Genomic DNA, 18,084 nt, shown 5'->3' on the forward strand with positions numbered 1-18,084 from the left:
GAGGCGAAGTCAGACACTTAACCGACTGAGCCACCCAGGCGCCCCATGTAGGTCCATTTCTGGGTTCTCTCTTCTGTTCCATTAACCAATGTGTCTGTTTCTGTGCCAGTACCACATTGTCTTGATGATTACAGCTTTGTAATATACCTTGAGGTTTGGGATTGTGATGCCTACAGTTTTGGTTTTCTTTTTCAACATTACTTTGGCTATTTGGGGTCTTTTGTGGTTCCATACCAATTTTAGAATTATTCCAGATCTGTGAAGGATACTGGTGATCTTTTGATAGGGATTGCATTGAATATGTAGATGGCTTTGGATAATAACAACATTTTAACAATATTTGTTCTTATAATGCATGAGCATGGAATGTTTTTCCATTTTTTTGTGTCCTCAATTTCTTTCATGAGCTTTCTATACTTTTCATTGTATAGATCTTTCACCTTTGGTTAGGTTTATTCCTATGTATTTTATGGGTTTTGATGCAATTACAAATGGGATCAATTTCTTGGTTTCTTTTTCTGCTGCTTCATTATTGGTGTATTGAAATGCAAATGATTTCTGTATGTTGATTTTATATTCTGTGACTTTGCTGAATTCATATATCAGTTCTAGCAGTTTTTTGTGTGGAGTTTTTTGGGTTTTCCATGTAAAGTATCATGTCATGTGAAGAGTGAAAGTTTGACTTCCTCCTTTCCCATTTGGATGCCTTTTATTTTTGTGTTTCTGATCGCTAACGCTAGGACTTCCAACACTATGTAGAATAACAGTGGTGAGACTGGCCATCTGTGTCGTGTTCCTGACCTTAGGGAGAAAGCTCTCAGTTTTTTCCCATTGAGGATGATATTGGCTGTGGGTCTTTCATGTATGGCCTTTATGATCATGAGGTATATTCCTTTTATCCCTACTTTAGAGTTTTTTATCAAGAAAGGATGCTGTGTTTTGTCACATGCTTTCTTTGCCTTTTTTGAGAGGATCATGTGATTCTTATCCTTTCTTTTATTAATGTGATGTATCACATTGATTTGTGGATATAGAAAGAGCCCTGCATCCCAGGAATAATTCCCACTTGATTGTGGTGAACAATTCTTTTAATGTATTGTTGTATCTGGCTTGTTAGATGTAAAAATCCTCAACAAGTTACTATGTTCATCAGGGAAATTGGTCTGCAGTTCTTTTTAGTGGGGTCTTTGGTTTTGGAATCAAAGTAATGCTGACCTCGTGGAATGTGTTTGGAAAATTTCCTTCCATTTCTATTTTTAGGAATAGCTTCAAAAGAATAGGTAGCAGTGATTTGCCCTACTTCCTCCCCTCTTTTATGGATCCAAGAAGAGTTGTTGATTTTCCTTCTGTACTTTTTAGTTAAGATGGAGTGTCAACTTCCAGCCTCCTTACACGTGGAACTGTAAGTGCTAATGCTTAATTTGAATTTTACACAGCCTCATCTCCCACCACAAACCTACCTTGCATATACATTATAACTAGGTTCTGGCTTTTCCACTGTTTTATATAACTAAAATTATCTTCCCATCCTTCACTTTTAAATGACCAGTTGGAATATTCTCTCTTCAGAACAGTTTTGTATAATCCCTTGAAAAGTCTACCTGCAAAGTCCTCTGTACATATCTGCACCAAGAAATATTTTGTAATGCATTATTATCTCTTTATGTATCTGTTCCATTAAGCTCTAATTGTCTTGAGGTGTGTCTCATTATCTTTTCTATCATCACTCAAGAATACTTAATGAATGGATAATGGTTACTCTGATGATTTGGACTTTGAACTATAAGATGAAAGTGTGACCTGGCTTCTCACTCCATTACAACTCTATGAAGTAAGATAACAGGGGTTACCCGAGGTCCATTCCCTGCCTAGGAGAGACCTTATGTAACACAGATTACTTGTCAAGTCATAAACATACAAGTTATGACAAAAGGATAATGGTTAACATCAGACTATGACTTCCTAAATATCAAGACATTTTGTGCTTTAGAGGGAAGCAGATATTCTTTGGAAGAAGCCTTTCTAATGAATTATCAAAGCTAGCCAAGATTGAACAAGAAATTATTTGGAAGAATAGGAGTTCTTAAGTATTCTCAAAGTCCTCTTATTCTTGGAGCAGGAGAGATTATAAAAGGCTGTTTGTCCTTAACCATTTGCCTTCCAAATTGTGGCACAACCCTAAGGGAGAGCTATATTTGCACACCCTGGGCTAAGTTAAGTGATCACATGTCACTGTATAATCATGATATTCCATTCACACTGAAATTACTGTACTTCATAGTTGTCAATTTCTCCTAAGAATCTGATGCTTAGTTATCACTTACTCCTACTTCCTAACACAGTTCCAGGCAAAACATTAGAACTCATTAATATGCATTAGATTAAAACATCAGTTAATACTGTAAAATTTAAGATCATAGACCAAGGATTATAAAATCTACCTACCTACTTAAACATTAAAAAATGAGAATTCCTAAAGGTTACAGTGAAAATTTATACCTTCACCCTACATGAGTCTAGTCCTTCTTGCCTGTATGCATTGGCTAGAGTGCTTAAAGTTAAGATATTCTAGTTTTAGCACAAAAAATATTCAAAATAACAATGCATGGAGGGAAAAAACACTGTATAAGCCACACTCTCTTCAAAAGTTGACACAAAGACTCCAATCCAGAAATATTTTTTAAAGCTTGCTACATCTTTATTGGAATATCTGATGCATATTTTAGTTTCTATTTTTATTTCTAAGGATTTTATTTTACTCTTTTCTGTGACAATTAGAATAATCTTTTGGAGCTGTTCATATACTACATTTAGAGTTTATAGAGAAATTTTGCTACAACAGAGAATCTAAAATTACTTAGAGAACAACAATCTTAAGATAAGCAATTTCTATGAATGACACTTAGAAATACATTTTAAATCTTGAGTAGCCTTCAAAGAATAAAATGACCATGGACTTAATACCAGTCTCAAAAAATGAAAGAAGGAAGTTTGTTCTTAAATAATCCTATTGAAAGATACTAAATAAGTAAGGATCTAGAATCCAAAGTTGTGAGCAAAGCACCACAGAAATACTGTTGAGCACTACCAAAACAAAGTTTGTTCTAAAGTTCTTGGTAGCTCATGACTAGAATATACAATATGATAAGCTGCTATCTCATGTCCAATCTAAGAGGAATACCTAGGGACACTAAGAGATTTTTTTAAGTTTTCATATTAATTCCAGTATAGTTAACATACAGTATTATATTAATTTCCGGTGTACAACATAGTGATTCAAGAATTGCATATATCACTCTACTTATCATGACAAGAGCACTGCTTAATCCCCATCTAGTACCTCCCCTCTGGTAACCCTCAGTTTTCTATAATTAAGAGTATTTCTTGTTTTCTCTTATTGCTTTTTCTTTTTTCTCATTTGTTTCTTAAATTCCACATATGAATGAAATCATATCGCATTTGTCTTTCTCTTACTTCATTCAGCATTATACTCTTTAGCTCCATCCATAATAAAAATGGTAAGATTTCATTCTTTTTATGGCTGAATAACATCCATGTGTGTGTGTGGACACATGAGCTAGTTTCATATCTTAGTTATATAAAGTTGCTATAAACATCAGGGTGCATGTTTCCCTTTGAATGAGTATTCTTATATTTCTAGGGGGTAAGTACACAGTAGTGTGATTGCTGTACCATAAGGTAGTTCTACTTTTAACTTTTTGAGGAACCTCCATACTGTCTGTCACTTTGTCTGCCCCAGTTTGCATTCTCACCAACAGGGTAAGAGGCTTCTCCTTTCTCTGCATCCCCACCAATATCTGTTGTTTCTTTTGTTGATTTCAGCTATTCTGACCTGTGTGGATAGATATCTCATGGTGGTTTTGATTTGCATTCTGTGATAAGATGCTCAACATCACTCATTGTACGTCTCTTGGCCATTTGGATATCTTCTTTGGAGAAATGTCTGTTCATGTCTTCTTCCCATTTTTTAATTGGATTGAGTGTTGAGTTAAATAAGTTCTTTATATATTTTGGATGCTAATCCTTTATAAGGTCATTTGCAAATATCTTCTTCCATTCCATATGTTGCCTTTTTAGTTTTGTTGATTGTTTCCTTTGCTATGCAGAAGCTTTTTATTTTTAGAACCAGTAGTTTATTTTTGATTTTCTTTCCTTTGCCTCAGGAAACCTATCTAGAAAAATGTTGCTATGGCATATGTCAAAGGTTGCTGCCTGTGTTTCCTTCCAGGCTTTTTATGGTTTCGGGTCCCACATTTAATTCTTTGATGCATTTTGAGTTTATTTTGTGCCTGATGTAAAAAAGTAGTCCAGTCTCATTTTTTTTTTTTTTTTTTTTTGCATGATGCTATCCAGTTTTCGCACCACCATTTGAAGAGACTTTTTCCGCATTGGATATTCTTTCCTGCTTTGTTGAAGATTAATTGACCATATAGGTATGGATTTATTTCTGGATTTTCTATTCTGTTCTATTGATGTGTGTCTATTTTTGGGCCACTATCGTACTGTTTTGATTAGTACAACTTTATAACATAACTTGAAGTCCAGAATTGTGATGCCTGCAGCTTTTTTTTTTTTCACGGTTGCTTTGGCTATTCAGGGTCTTTTGTGGTTCCATACATATTTTAGGATTCTTTGTGCTAGTTCTATGATAAATGCTGTTGGTATTTTGATAGTGATTGCATTAAATCTGTAGTTTGCTTTGGGTACTATAGATATTTTAGCAATATTCTTCAAACGCATGAGCATGCAAATCTTTCCATTTCTTTGTGTTGTCTTCAAGGTATCTTACATTGGTTACAATTAAAATGGGATTGTTTTCTTTTTTTTTCTTTCTGCTGCTTCATTATTGAATTTATTTGTTCTAACAGTTTCCTAGCGGTGTCTTGATGGTTTTCTCTTTATGTATCATGTCATCTGCAAATAGTGAATATTTTACTTCTTCCTTACCGAATTTGGATTTACTTTCTTTTGTTTTCTTGCCTGGTTTTTGTGGCTAGGACTTTCATTACTATGTTAAATAAAAGTGGTGAAAGTGGACAATCTTTTCTTAGATTTCCTGACCTTAGGGGAAAAGCTCTCAGTTGTTCCTCATCATGGATGATACTGTGAGTTTTTGAAAGAGAACTTTTATTAGGTTGAGGTATACTCTCCCCATATCATGAATGGATGTTGAATTTTGTCAAATACTTTTTCTCTGTTGAAATAATCATGTTTCTTATCCCTTCTCTTACTGATGTGATGTATCACATTGATTTGTTCATGGTGAACCATGCTTGCAACCCAGTAATAAATCCCACTTGATTGTGGTGAGTGATTCTTTTAATATATTATTGAATGCTGTTTGCTAGTATTTTATTAAGAAGTTTTGCATCAATTTTTATTAGAGATATTGGCCTGTAATTCTCTTTTTTAGTGGTATACATCTAGTTTTGTTATCAGGGTAATGCCTCATAGAAAGACTTTGGAAGTTTTTCTTCCCTTTCTATTTTCTAGAACAGTTTGAGAATAGGTATTAGCTCTTCTTTAAATGTTTGGTGGAAAACCCCTGTGAACCCATCCGGTCCTGGACTTTTGTTTTGGGGAGGCTTTGTTTTTGTCTTTTACTGATTCAATACCTTTGCTAGTTACTGGTCTGGTCAAATATTTTCTATTTCTTCCTGTTTCAGTTGTGTAGTATCCATGTTTCCAGGAATTTATCAGTTTCTTCTAGGATGTACATTTTGTTAGGTTATAGTAATTGTTTTTATTTCCATGGTTTTATTTGTTCTCTTTCATTTTGATATTATTTCAGTCTTTTCTCTTAAGTCTGGCTACAGGTTTATCAATAAAGCCAGCTCCTGGTTTCATTGATTTGTTCTATTGTTTGCCTGTTTTTAGTTTCTGTATCATTTATTTCTGCTCTATTCTTTATTATTTCCTTCCTTCTGTTGGTTTTAGGTTTTGTTTGTTCCTTTTTCTAGCTTCTTTAGTGGGAAGGTTTGGTTATTTGAGATTTTTCTTATTTTTTGAGGTAGGTCTGTATTGCTGTAAACGCCCCTCTTACAACCACTTTGGCTGCATCCCATAGATCTTAGACCATTGTGCTTTCATTTCATACTTTTAAATTTCATTTAGTAGCATGTTATTTAACCTCCCTGTATTTGTGGGCTTTCCAGATTTTTTCTCGTATTTGATATCTGGTGTTGTGGTCAGAAAATATGCATTGTATGATTTCAATCTTTTTTTAGATTTGTTGGCTAATATGTGATCTATTATGGAAAATGTTCTCTCTGCACTCGAAAAAAAGAGTATTCTGTTTTAGGATGAAATGTTCTGTATATATCTGTCAAATCCATCTGCTCCAGTGTGTCATTCAAAGTTATTGTTTCCTTGTGATGTCCTTTAGATGATCTGTCCATTGGTTTGAGGTGTTAATGTTTCTTATTAACTGTTCTATGGATGTGGGTGCTCCTATATAGGGTATACAAATAGTACAATCGTTATATCTTCTGGTTGGATTGTCTCCTTTATTATTACATAGTGCCCTCTTTGTCTTATTACAGTCTTTGTTTCAAAGTTTATTTTGTCCAATATAAGTAATGCTACTCCAGCTTTCTTGTGACATCCATTTTCATGATACATGTTTCTTCCTCCTTTCATTTTAATCTGCAGGTGTCTTTAAGTCTAAAATGGGTCTCTTATAGGCAGCATGTAGATGGGTCTCTTTTTTTATCCATTCTGTCACCCCATGTCTTTTTATTAGAGCATTTAGTTCATTTGAATTGAAAGTAATTATTGATAGGTATGTATTTCTTGCCATTTTATTACTCTGTGGTTGTTTCTAAAGATTTTCTCTGATCCTTTCTCTGTTCCTCTTTCTTAGAGGGACACTTCTGAGTTACCCGCTGCCTGGCAGTAAACCTGTAGTCATTAGATAAATATGTCTGTTCTTTCTGTCTGCTATCCCCTCAGGCTCTTGCCAAGCAACTATCATAGCAAAAAATTTTTCTCTTTATTTTTTTTTAATTTTTTTTTAACGTTTATTTATTTTTGAGACAGAGACAGAGCATGAACGGGGGAGGGTCAGAGAGAGGGAGACACAGAATCTGAAACAGGCTCCAGGCTCTGAGCTGTCAGCACAGAGCCCGACGCGGGTTTTGAACTCACAGACCGCGAGATCATGACCTGAACCGAAGTCGGCCGCTTAACCGACTGAGCCACCCAGGCGCCCCGGTTTTCTCTTTAATAATTAGTGTTCTGTGATATACTTCAGCCAACCGCAATCAGATGTTATTACAATGCTTTGCATACCATGGATATTCAACTTTGCAACCCGTCTAATGAGAACTGTCTATGTCCAGGTTTAGAAGGATTTGAACTGGATTTGAGCACCAGTTATATCACTATTGAGCAATTGCTTGAGATAGAAGCAAACATATCTTTAGCAAGTTTGAAATTATTGGGATGTTTATTTCATAGACTTACTATGATGGTTTAATGTATGTGCAAATTCATGCACATTATGAATAGATTATTATTATTGTTGATATTCTAGAGTAGGTTTGTGTTAATCACTTGGAACTTAAAGCAGAAATTCAATGTAGAAGAGTTCCCTGAAAATGAAGATGAAAAGGACAAGGCCAGGTTATTTTCCTGCATAACTGAGAGGTATTTTGCTCATATTTCTGTAGGACCCAGTAATGACTTGTGACTCAGGTTTACTCTGACATGAATTTGGAAGCTGCCACTCTCAGTTGTAGAGTGGATGTGAAGTACAGAGATGAATGGTACTTTTGGTACTGAATGGCTTTAGATATCTTTACACAGGATAAAATTATCAAGAGTGGCAAGTGATAAATGAAGGTTATAAAAATTTAGGAATCTTTACTTACCCTAATTGATGGCTTTCAGAGGAGGATTCATAACTTTTTTGTTAGTTGCTCTTTCCTTTCTTCAAAGTCTGAAGTCTTAATACAGCAGAGTTTGAAGGGGTTTTTGTAAAGTTAATTAATGTTAATTGTGTCATGAATTACTTTAAGGAGTCTGTTGAGTGATGGACTTAGTAAAGGGGTCGATACCATTTAATGTTCAATAGGGGATAATGCTGGTCTTTGGCACCATTTTACGATCATTAGGGCCATCCAAAAGCTTGTCAGGAACAGCTGTAAAGATCAGTTGTTGCTCATGGCAATTAAAACAATTGAAAATGACCTGCTATTACATTATACATGATCCAACACTGCTCCCAGTATGAACAAACTTTCATTCCATTAGTGATTTTCAATTTCATACCAAGCACTGCAATTTATTTTTCTTAGTTACCTTACTATGGCTGTGTACTTCTAACAGGATATTATTAATATTTATCCTATTATCTCATACAGCATTTCAGGCTTAAAGCACTTTGCAGTCTTAACAAATTAATCTTTATATCCTGCCTAGAAGGATGGTAAATACCTTTTTAGATTTAGAAAAACTGAGTTGGGCACGGCTAAGAGTTGGCCATCAAGAAAACGGTCTGATAAGTTCCAGGGTTTGAGTTTAAGACTTTTTTTTCCTCTTTGGAACTAAATTAATAAAACTTCAGTCCTGAAGATTATACTGAAATCTAGATGACCATCCCTCCACCCCCATAAAAAAAGGTAAATACAATTATTTTTTTAAGTTTATCATAATTGAAAAAAGAGAATAAAAAGAAGTGATTTTTTTAATGTTAAAACTCTTACCTTTTATAGGAGCAAGAGAACCAAATCTTGCTCAAAGCACAAAAAAATGTGTGAATTTTTCAAAAATATATTTTCAGGCAAATTGGAATATAAAGATTACCTATCAACTACTATTCTAGAAATCCTCAAGAGCCATTCTCATGACACTTAAAGATTTGAATATGTTTTTAGTTTTAGGTAATTGGTGTAGTGGTCCAAATTTCAGAATCATAGCTTATATGTTTTCCCTGATAAAATATACATAAGCATATGTATGTTCATCTGAATACTAAGAAAACAATGAGTCTGATGTGAATGGCAAATAAGCCAGTCTATTTTAGATTTATATTTATTCTTTCCAGTCTCTAGGCTCATATAGCAAGTAAGTGCCATAGCATTCTAAAAACTGTGATAAACAACCTCAGAGTATTATACAGGTGAGTCTCAGAAAAAACTCAATGCATTATTGCTGTTTAGTACTACAGTAAACATGTCAAAGTGATTTTTCCTATTTCATGGACATATAATGAGGTGATTGTAAAGACAGCCCATAGCCATTTTTGGTTCAACTTTTAGAAATGCCATAACATAATAACATCTATTATCTGACCTGAATTATTAAATCTGACATAACACATTATACCTATTATTAGTGAAGGTGGGGTCGGACATTGCTGACTCCTATGAGTAGACAAGTAGATGTGCCATAATTATCTTCCAGTATATCCTACAGAACAGTTGATACTTGCGCCTTTGCACCATCAATATCAAGACACCTAACGAGAAAGGAAAGAAATCTAAAACAATTTACATATATTTTCCCCAAATCTTCCATCTCATATCAACTTATTCCCATATGTTTCCTCTCAATATTCCTCTATTCAAATTTAAGATATTAGCCTTTATGCATGGATTTATATTTGATTTTCTTATTTGATGTGCTGAAATAATAGTGTTCTATTATTGAACATGTTGCTTCTTTTAAAGTCTTGCTTCCTGGTAGAGAGAACCAAATAACCTAAAATTTTATCACAAAACAACATGTAAATTAGTGAGAACAAACTCATAGAACTCATCCTCTGAGTGAATTTAGAGCTGCCTATTTGTTCCTTCAGCAATACCTAGTAATACACAAGCAGCTCTGTATTAGATTATTTGTCAATGTTATTTTATGAAGAAATTTAATAAAATTTACTACTCTGCAATCCATTGAGCACTTCCTAACTTAATTGTCATATTCTGCATTTCCTGAGATTTACAATTAAAATTGTGATGAGCCAGACATACAAACTATTGCTTGTATGACAAGCCAGGTTATTTATATTTTACCAAAATTATCTGAGATTTTTTTTTACAAAAGTTACCCTAAAAATTAACTTCACCCAGCTTTAAGTACCTGAGTTGTATTTTAAGTCTGAATATTTTTTTCAGTCCAATTTTCCTTAATGCCCACCATCACCAAAAAAAAAAAAAAAGGATAGTTCAATTTACTATTTATGCCTATGCCAGATCCAGTTAATAAAAAATAATGGCTCTGACATTTTATATTCTCCAAGGATGATCAAATAAGAAATAGTCTCCAGACCAGAGTAAACATTTATTTTGATTAAGAAATGTTTAGTCTTCCTTCTGTTATTGTCACTAGTCACCAATATTGCTTCCTAAATTTTTAAGACTCCATGAGGCAATGTATTATAATATTTTATGCCATTGTTTATTTTTTAATCAAAGTTTAATTGGTAGAAAGCCCAATAATAATAATATGAGAGACCACATTATCAGAATTATTCCTATTCTGGGTAGTAATTTCAGTTTGTAATAGGAAAGAGTATAAAAGTAAAAATTAAGGAATTCTTAAAACATCACTATGAAAATAAACTTATCTTTACAGACTTGTGACAATTTCCCACAGGCTTTAAGAAAAATAAGTTATTTCTTGTTAAATATGGTTACAAAAATCCATGTTTCCTCATGTTCATTATCTTGTTGGTTCTTTTCAACTTCCTGAATTGGAAATGGTTAACAACTTTAAGTCATTTCATATAGGCATTAAAGTGACAATAAACTTTAAGAAGCATTTATTTAGGGTGTGTGGGTGGCTCAGTCAGTTGAGCATCTGATTTGATTCCACCTCAGGTCATGATCCCAGGGTCATGGGATCAAGCCCTGCATTGGGCTCCACTTTGATCATAAAGCCTGTTTGAGATTTGCTTTCTCACTTCCCCTCCCATGCTTGTGCTTGCTGTCTCTCTTAAGAAAAAAAAAATAATAATAATAACCATTTGTTTAGCCATTTCACTGCACTTTCTACAAATACTAATTGAGTGACAGGTATTAGACTTAAGGACAAGGTGATTAAAGAAACGACAGTGCTATTAACTAACACATTTGAGAAAGGAAGACCCATTTGGAAGTAATGGTAACATTACAAGTTCCACTTTAGAAGTGTACCAGTTTTGTACTTGCTTAAACACCTCTGTACTTGACATCTGAATATGCTTTGCTTATCTGACTTATTTCATGATTTGGAAAACGAAACTCTTTGAGAGCCAGCATCTGATATATAAATACTATAAGGCATGTGGTACTAATTCCATTTTTTTTTAATAAGAGGAAAAACAGGTACATATATGGTATATATAAAGGTGCTTTGTCAACTACACACATAACGCTATTAATATATTTTACTGGGAATATCCAGAGGGTATGCATGTATATGGAGTTTGAGGGTACAAGACTAGAGGTTTCTAAATTTGAGTTATAAAGCAAAAGAATATTACTGGAAATCTTACTAGCAATGGACTTTTCTTAGCACAAAAGTGGGAGGAAAAGAGAACGAAACCCAAGACAGCATATTAGAATAATGTGAACAGTTACAAGAAGAAAGAAGGAAGGAAGGAAGAGAGGAGTAACTGGTTAAAAAGTGAGACAGCATCTACAATATACAGGAGAAAGAGGACAGGGCAGTCATGGAAGCCAGAGACACCAAACCTAACTGAGGTCAGGTCCATGATGGAAAAACTACATACCTCACTAACAGATCTTGTAGGTGTTTCTTTATATGCAGGAGTTTGTTTTTGGCAGAATCATCATCCAGAAAGATTAAGAAACAGGTGGAATAAAGGATGTTGTCTTAACTAAGCCTCTCTCCTTTCTATCTAAATCTGTTCCTATCTGAACAAATATCTCTTTAATCTACTACCTCTCTCCCCCTCAATTGTCCTGAGGTCTTGAGGTAAGTGATGCTGTAATAAATGCATCTTATTTCCCATACCTCAGCCTAGAGAACCATCTCCTTAGAGACAGAGAAAGAAGCAAGATGGAACTTGAAGATTTTACCCTAGCACTGTATTGGTCTTCTCTAGCTGCCGTTAGAAATACCACAGACTATCTTAAATAGCAGAAATTTATTTCCTCCCACTTGTGGAGGATACATGTCCAAGATCAAATTAGCATGAGGGTTGGTTTAGGCCTCTCTTCCTTGCTTGTAGTCAACTGCCTTTTGCTGTGTTTTCATGAACTCAGATAAAGATCTCTGGTGTGTTTAACTCTTCTTATATGGACGAAATTCCTATTGGATTAGGGCCCCACCTTTATGACCTCATTTAGTCTTAATTACATCCCTAAAAAAGCTACTTCCAAAAATAGTAACTTTGGGAGTTAGGGCTTCAACGTATCAATTTTGGGGAGACATGATTCAGTCCACACCAAGACCAGAGATTACCAAGGACATGTGTTGATTAGTGAATGATGAAAGTTGCTCTTATTTAACATCCAGGACATCAGTTCTAAGATAATTTTGAATTAATAAAAATATTTCTCTGAAGGAAGCAATTTGAAGTAAGTCTTTTCTTAATACTGAAATATCTAATTAGCATTTCTCCTAGATTGCCTGTCTTTGGTTTTCCAACCTGTCCTCAATATAGATAAAAGTTACCTTCCCAAATTTGAAGTCAGACCTTTATTACTCTTCCAAAATCTTCAGTGACTCCCCACTGCATAATGAATAAAATCTAACATTTCAACTCTTCATGCAGCTCTCAATAGCCTGGCTCCAACATGTATTCTCAGTCCCATCAATCACTCTATCTTTCAGACACAGAGGACTCATTGCTGCCTGACTTTTTGTGCTTATTTTATGACTTTGTTCCTCTACTAACACTGTTTCCTCAGCCTGGAATGCCCTCACCCTCAAGACTCACTTCTAAATCTTAAAACTTCAGAAAAGCCTATTTTAATCTCAGTGAGAAGAGATAATTCCCAAATTCTTTGAGCATAAATTACTTACATGTCTGTCTTTCCCCAAATATTCTGAGATTGTTAGGACAGAGAATGTTTTATTCATATTTTAATGAGCACAGCTTAAAAAATATACACACCTATTATATAGTAGGTGCCAAATACGCACACAAGAAATCATGAAGAAATTGGGTATGTGGAATAGTTACTAGAAATGTCTAATAGGTAAAGAAAGTTTAAGAAAATCATACATAACTACATGAGTGGTTTCCTCCAAGAGGAGAAACTGCCTTCACTTTATAAAAAGAAACTAGGACCATTTTTACTATAACCTCTTATACAGAATGGCCCCATAAACGAGAGACAACCAGACTCTAATTACCTAGGCATAACAAAATACAGTTTGACTGAAAAGGTGAATATATCCATCTTCCCTTTATAGCAACAAGCATAACAAAAGAGGTAGATTTAAGAGGAACACACTTACAATATGCCCTAACATTCTTGACCATGTAAAATTTCTGTACCTCCTTTTATACTCTAGAAAATATTAAGGAAATATCCAATGAACAAATGGTCTATTGTAGTAAAAAATAATCTTGTTCAGAGTTCACACTGAGTATCTTTTCATCAGAAATTATATAGCAGCACAATTAAAATGAAATACTAATTGTAACAAGAAAAGATGGTGGCTGCAGAATATAACTCAGTCTTAATAGATTTTCTAATGCCTTTCTTTATATCAAAGGGGAGTAGCCCTTTAGCCAATAAAGTAAATTTTCTGATCTCCAAATGGGTACTTTATCCTCATTCAGGCTGATATTGCAGCGACATCATGAATTTCTCAGACAGCTTTGTGAATCAGCAGAGTATTTCAGAGGAGAGCACGGACTGCTAAAAGCAAAGTCGTTATTTTTTAAACAGCCTTTAAACTAGTAGATGAAACAATTCATTTTGGGTCAAGGATGCATTCGCTCCAGCAACCTGGAAGAACAGAGAAGGCTGAACCAGTTGGGAAGGAATAGAATGATGTTACTGTATCAGCCAAACCTCAAATTATATAGTTTTTCAGGTCAAACACTTTTGACTTTTTTTTTAAACTACTCATGTCTATAATTCGTATTTCCAAAGAGCTTAAACCTTAATATTCCATGAACTATCACCCTATATTTCCAAAGAATCTTTGAAAAACCATTAACTAATTTGCTCATAATAAACTTTGAGGTCTAGAAAAAAAAGCTGGTATTATTCTGTATTTAAATAACCACCATAAAAAAGGAAATGAAGGCAAGAAAATGTATACTTCCTAATGCATCCATTCAACAAATGTTCCAAGTGCTACCACACGCTAGGCACTGTACTGGGAAAACTGAATTAATAAGATAATAGTCTGTTTCCTCACTCCTAGTTACTCCAAGGATAATGACAGTGTTTGGAAGCCAAGTTTATTGAACTCAAAATATTCCCATACTTCTTCTGATGCATTTCTGTGTGTTTTTTAATGTTTTCATGGGTTAAAAGTTAGATTAAGCCTGACTCAGAGTCTGAAATAGTTAAGTATAGACTTAGATACTGTTTATTTTGACATTTTATTGATGTAAAACATTTTACTTTGAAACCTCTTCTTCATGAAGCAGTATCTTTAAATAATGTTCCACTGCATAACGAACAGGGTTGAGAGTAAAGCATGGGTGATTTATTAAAATATCAATGGTAAAATTGTATTAAGGAGAAACATTTTCTTATACAGAATTTTCCTATATGAGTGGCAAGTACGTTGATTCATTCTATGACTATGTGTGTCCTTCAGTATTTATATGTGGGTATTTTGGGGTTTATTCACTCATGTTTATATCTCAAATGGACAGTTTAAGTACCAGATTTCCTGTGGCCACAGACAAATCTGTTTTCAAATCATTATTCTACAGTTTTAATGTTGTCTGCCACCAAGCTTTTAACCTAATATGAAATAAAATTTGCACTGAACAATGTTTATTCTTCAGATTACTGAATTTTATTCATAATTGTCATATCTATGCATCATCTATACCAGGATTTGTTTTCAACTCAAATCCCAAATAGAAACCAGATTAATATTATAGATATGTATATATAAGTACACATTCTATTAACCAAAATTAATACACAACCATAAATATGTAACATTTAAGCTAAGAATCAACAAACCTTTTCTGTAAAGATCCAGGTAAACAATAATTTAGGTTTTTCAGGACATGCACTCCTCATTGCAAATACTCAACGCTTTGTATATTCTAGTGCAATTGCAGCCATAGACATTATGCCAACAAATAGACATGGTTGTGTTCCAGTAACACTGTGTTGTTTTTATCATCAATCTAAAACCACCACTGATAAGCATACTATTATTTACTAAACAATACTTTAATGTAATTCTTGGGAGTTATGATGGTGGATATGGCCCTTTCTATTCCTGGAATTCCTACTTCTGTAGGTGTGATGAGTTTTTAACAAGTTCTTTTTATTTATTTATTTTTCAGAGAAAGCATACAAGCAGGGGAAAGGTGCAGAGGAAAAGAGAGAATCTTAAGCAGGCTCCATGCTCAGAACGGAGCCTGAGTCAGGACTTGATCCAGTCCATGGCCTTGGGATAATGATCTGAACCGAAATCAAGAGTCAGAGGCTCAACTGACTGAGCCACCCAGGCACCCCCAGTTTTCGGTAAGTTCTGCACAACGGTAAGGCCGTTGAAAAACCCATGCTCATATTTAGAAAGAACAAAGCATAGTTTGCGAATTAGCTTCTTGAAAGATTCTTAAGAATGCATGATATGAGTTGGGGGGTGGTGTTTAGAAATCTTAGGATAAAATTTTTGTCATATCTATGCATCATCTTTAGCAGTATTTGTTTTCTTTTTTATTAAATTTTTTCAACGTTTATTTATTTTTGAGACAGAGAGGGACAGGGCATGAACGGGGGAGGGTCAGAGAGAAGGAGACACAGAATCCAAAGCAGGCTCTGAGCTGTCAGCACAGAGCCCGACGTCGGGCTCAAACCCACAAACCATGAGATCATGACCTGAGCTGAAGTCAGACACTTAACTGATTGAGCCACCCAGGTGCCCCATACCAGTATTTGTTTTCAACTCAAATTCCAAATAATAGTAACCAGATTAATATTCTAGATGTGTTCTTTCTCCTCACATTTACTGCATTTATTAATAAAATGTGTGTGTTGGCTACTCTTTGTATCTTCACTTCTGAAATGTATGCTTATTTGTGCAAAGGATCTTGAATATCTATTCTTGTTTCTTATTCCTTCTTACATATAGCAATTTCCTGATAAAATTTTATTGATGAAATTTTGATAAGTGAATAATTAAAGAAATAAGAAAACAGGGAAGTACAATATCAGAGGAAAAGCAACATATTGCATAAATATGTCCTAATTTATTTACAGAGGTAGAATTTCTTGTTAAGATAATAATGATGCATCATGGCATTAGAGAAGGACTATAAATATGTGAAAAACAATAGATCATTTTTGGGGGATTAGAATGCAAACTGTTTATAGGGGTTAATGTGTGCCCCAACATTTCTAACAAACCTTTTCAACTGAATGGGAATATCTGAAAAAAAAAAATAAGTATTTGAAGACTTTCTGTTCTTTTAATTCATTTTTAACATGGCTTATAATTTTCTTATTATATTAACTAGCATTTTAGACTATTTGAAGTACATATCTTTGTCAACTGAACACCAAAGTATTGGGGATTTTATGTGCTTTTATAGTCGTGAATGATTTTTAATATTAGATAAGCCATCTAAGTTATAAGTTTTTCATTTTTCATAGCATATGCATTCTTCCTACTACCCCAAAAGTTATTTCACAATTTTATATACAAAACTGGGCTCTAATAGATATGACAGATACTTCCCTTAAAGAATATTCTTTTTTGTCCATACTACAAAATAATCTACAGATTCAGTCCAATTCTTATCAAAAGTAGCATTTTTCACAGAATTAGAACAAAACTTATATGAAGAACAAAGCTGGAGATACAACAATCCCATATTTCAAGCTACACTACACAAAGCTGTAGTAATCCAAACAGTACGGTACTGGCACAAAAATAGACATACAGATGAATAGAACTGGGTAGAAAGCCCAGAAATAGACCACCCCTGTATAATCAATTAATCTATGACAAAGGGAGTAATAGTACACAGTGAGGTAAAAGCCAGTGCTGTGAAAACTGGACAGCTACATGCAAAAGAATGAAACTAGATCACTCTGTAACCCATACACAAAAACAAATGGAATAAAAACCTAAATGTGAGACCTGAAACCATAAAAATGGTAAAAGAAAGCATAGGTAGTAAACTCTTGGATATCACCCTTAGAATCCTATTTAAGTTCTCCTCAGGGAAGAGAAAGAAAAGCAAAAATAAAGTATTTCCACAGCAAACAAAACAAAAGGCACCCTGGCAAGTGGGAGAAGATATTTGCAAATTAATATCCAAAAAATATTAAGAATTTGTGTAGCTCAACACCAAAAATATATTATTAAAAAATAGGCCGAGGACCTGAACAAACCTTTTTCCAAAGAAGACATACAGATTGCCTCAGAGTATGTGAATAGATGACCAACATCATGGATCATCAGAAAAATGCAAACCAAAACCACCATGATATGCAACTTTATACCAGCAAGAATCGCTAGTATCAAAAAGACAATAAATGACAAGTGATGGCAAGGATGTGGACAAAAGGAAATCCTCATGCAATGTCGGTGGGAATGTAAACTAGAGCAACCGCTATGAAAAAAGGTATGGTGGTTCTCAAAATTTAAAGCTAGAAATAGCATGTGATCCCCTAAGTCCACTAATGGATATTTACCCAAAGAAAATAGAAACACTAATTCAAAAAAAGTATTTTTAATGTTTATTTATTTTTGAGACAGAGCGTGAGGGGGTTGGGCAGAGATAGGGAGACACAGAATCGGAAGCAGGCTCTGGGCTCTGAGCTGTCAGCATAGATCCTGACACAGGGGCTCAAACCAGGAACCGTGAGAACAGACCTGAGCTGAAGTCGGACGCTCGACCAACTGAGCCACCCAGGCGCCCCTAGAAACACTAATTCAGAAATAATGCATCCCTAT

At 34.4% G+C, this 18,084-nt stretch overlaps 1 long non-coding RNA gene across 3 annotated transcripts in view; it reads left to right on the forward strand.

Annotated features, from left to right (window-relative positions):
- The first annotated feature begins 3,631 nt into the window (after positions 1–3,631).
- LOC125929962 (uncharacterized) overlaps positions 3,632–18,084 on the forward strand; it is a 65,021-nt gene continuing 50,568 nt past the window's right edge. For 2 of the 3 annotated variants that reach the window (XR_007460015.1, XR_007460016.1), the window contains exons 1-2: positions 4,358–4,454; positions 15,464–15,644. This is a non-coding gene — a long non-coding RNA (uncharacterized LOC125929962). Of the gene's footprint in view, positions 3,781–4,357; positions 4,455–15,463; positions 15,645–18,084 lie in introns of those variants that run through there. The other variant, XR_007460017.1, reaches the window with a different exon arrangement.

Source organism: Panthera uncia, chromosome A2 (assembly GCF_023721935.1).
Source record: "Panthera uncia isolate 11264 chromosome A2, Puncia_PCG_1.0, whole genome shotgun sequence".
Taxonomy (NCBI): Eukaryota; Metazoa; Chordata; class Mammalia; order Carnivora; family Felidae; genus Panthera; species Panthera uncia.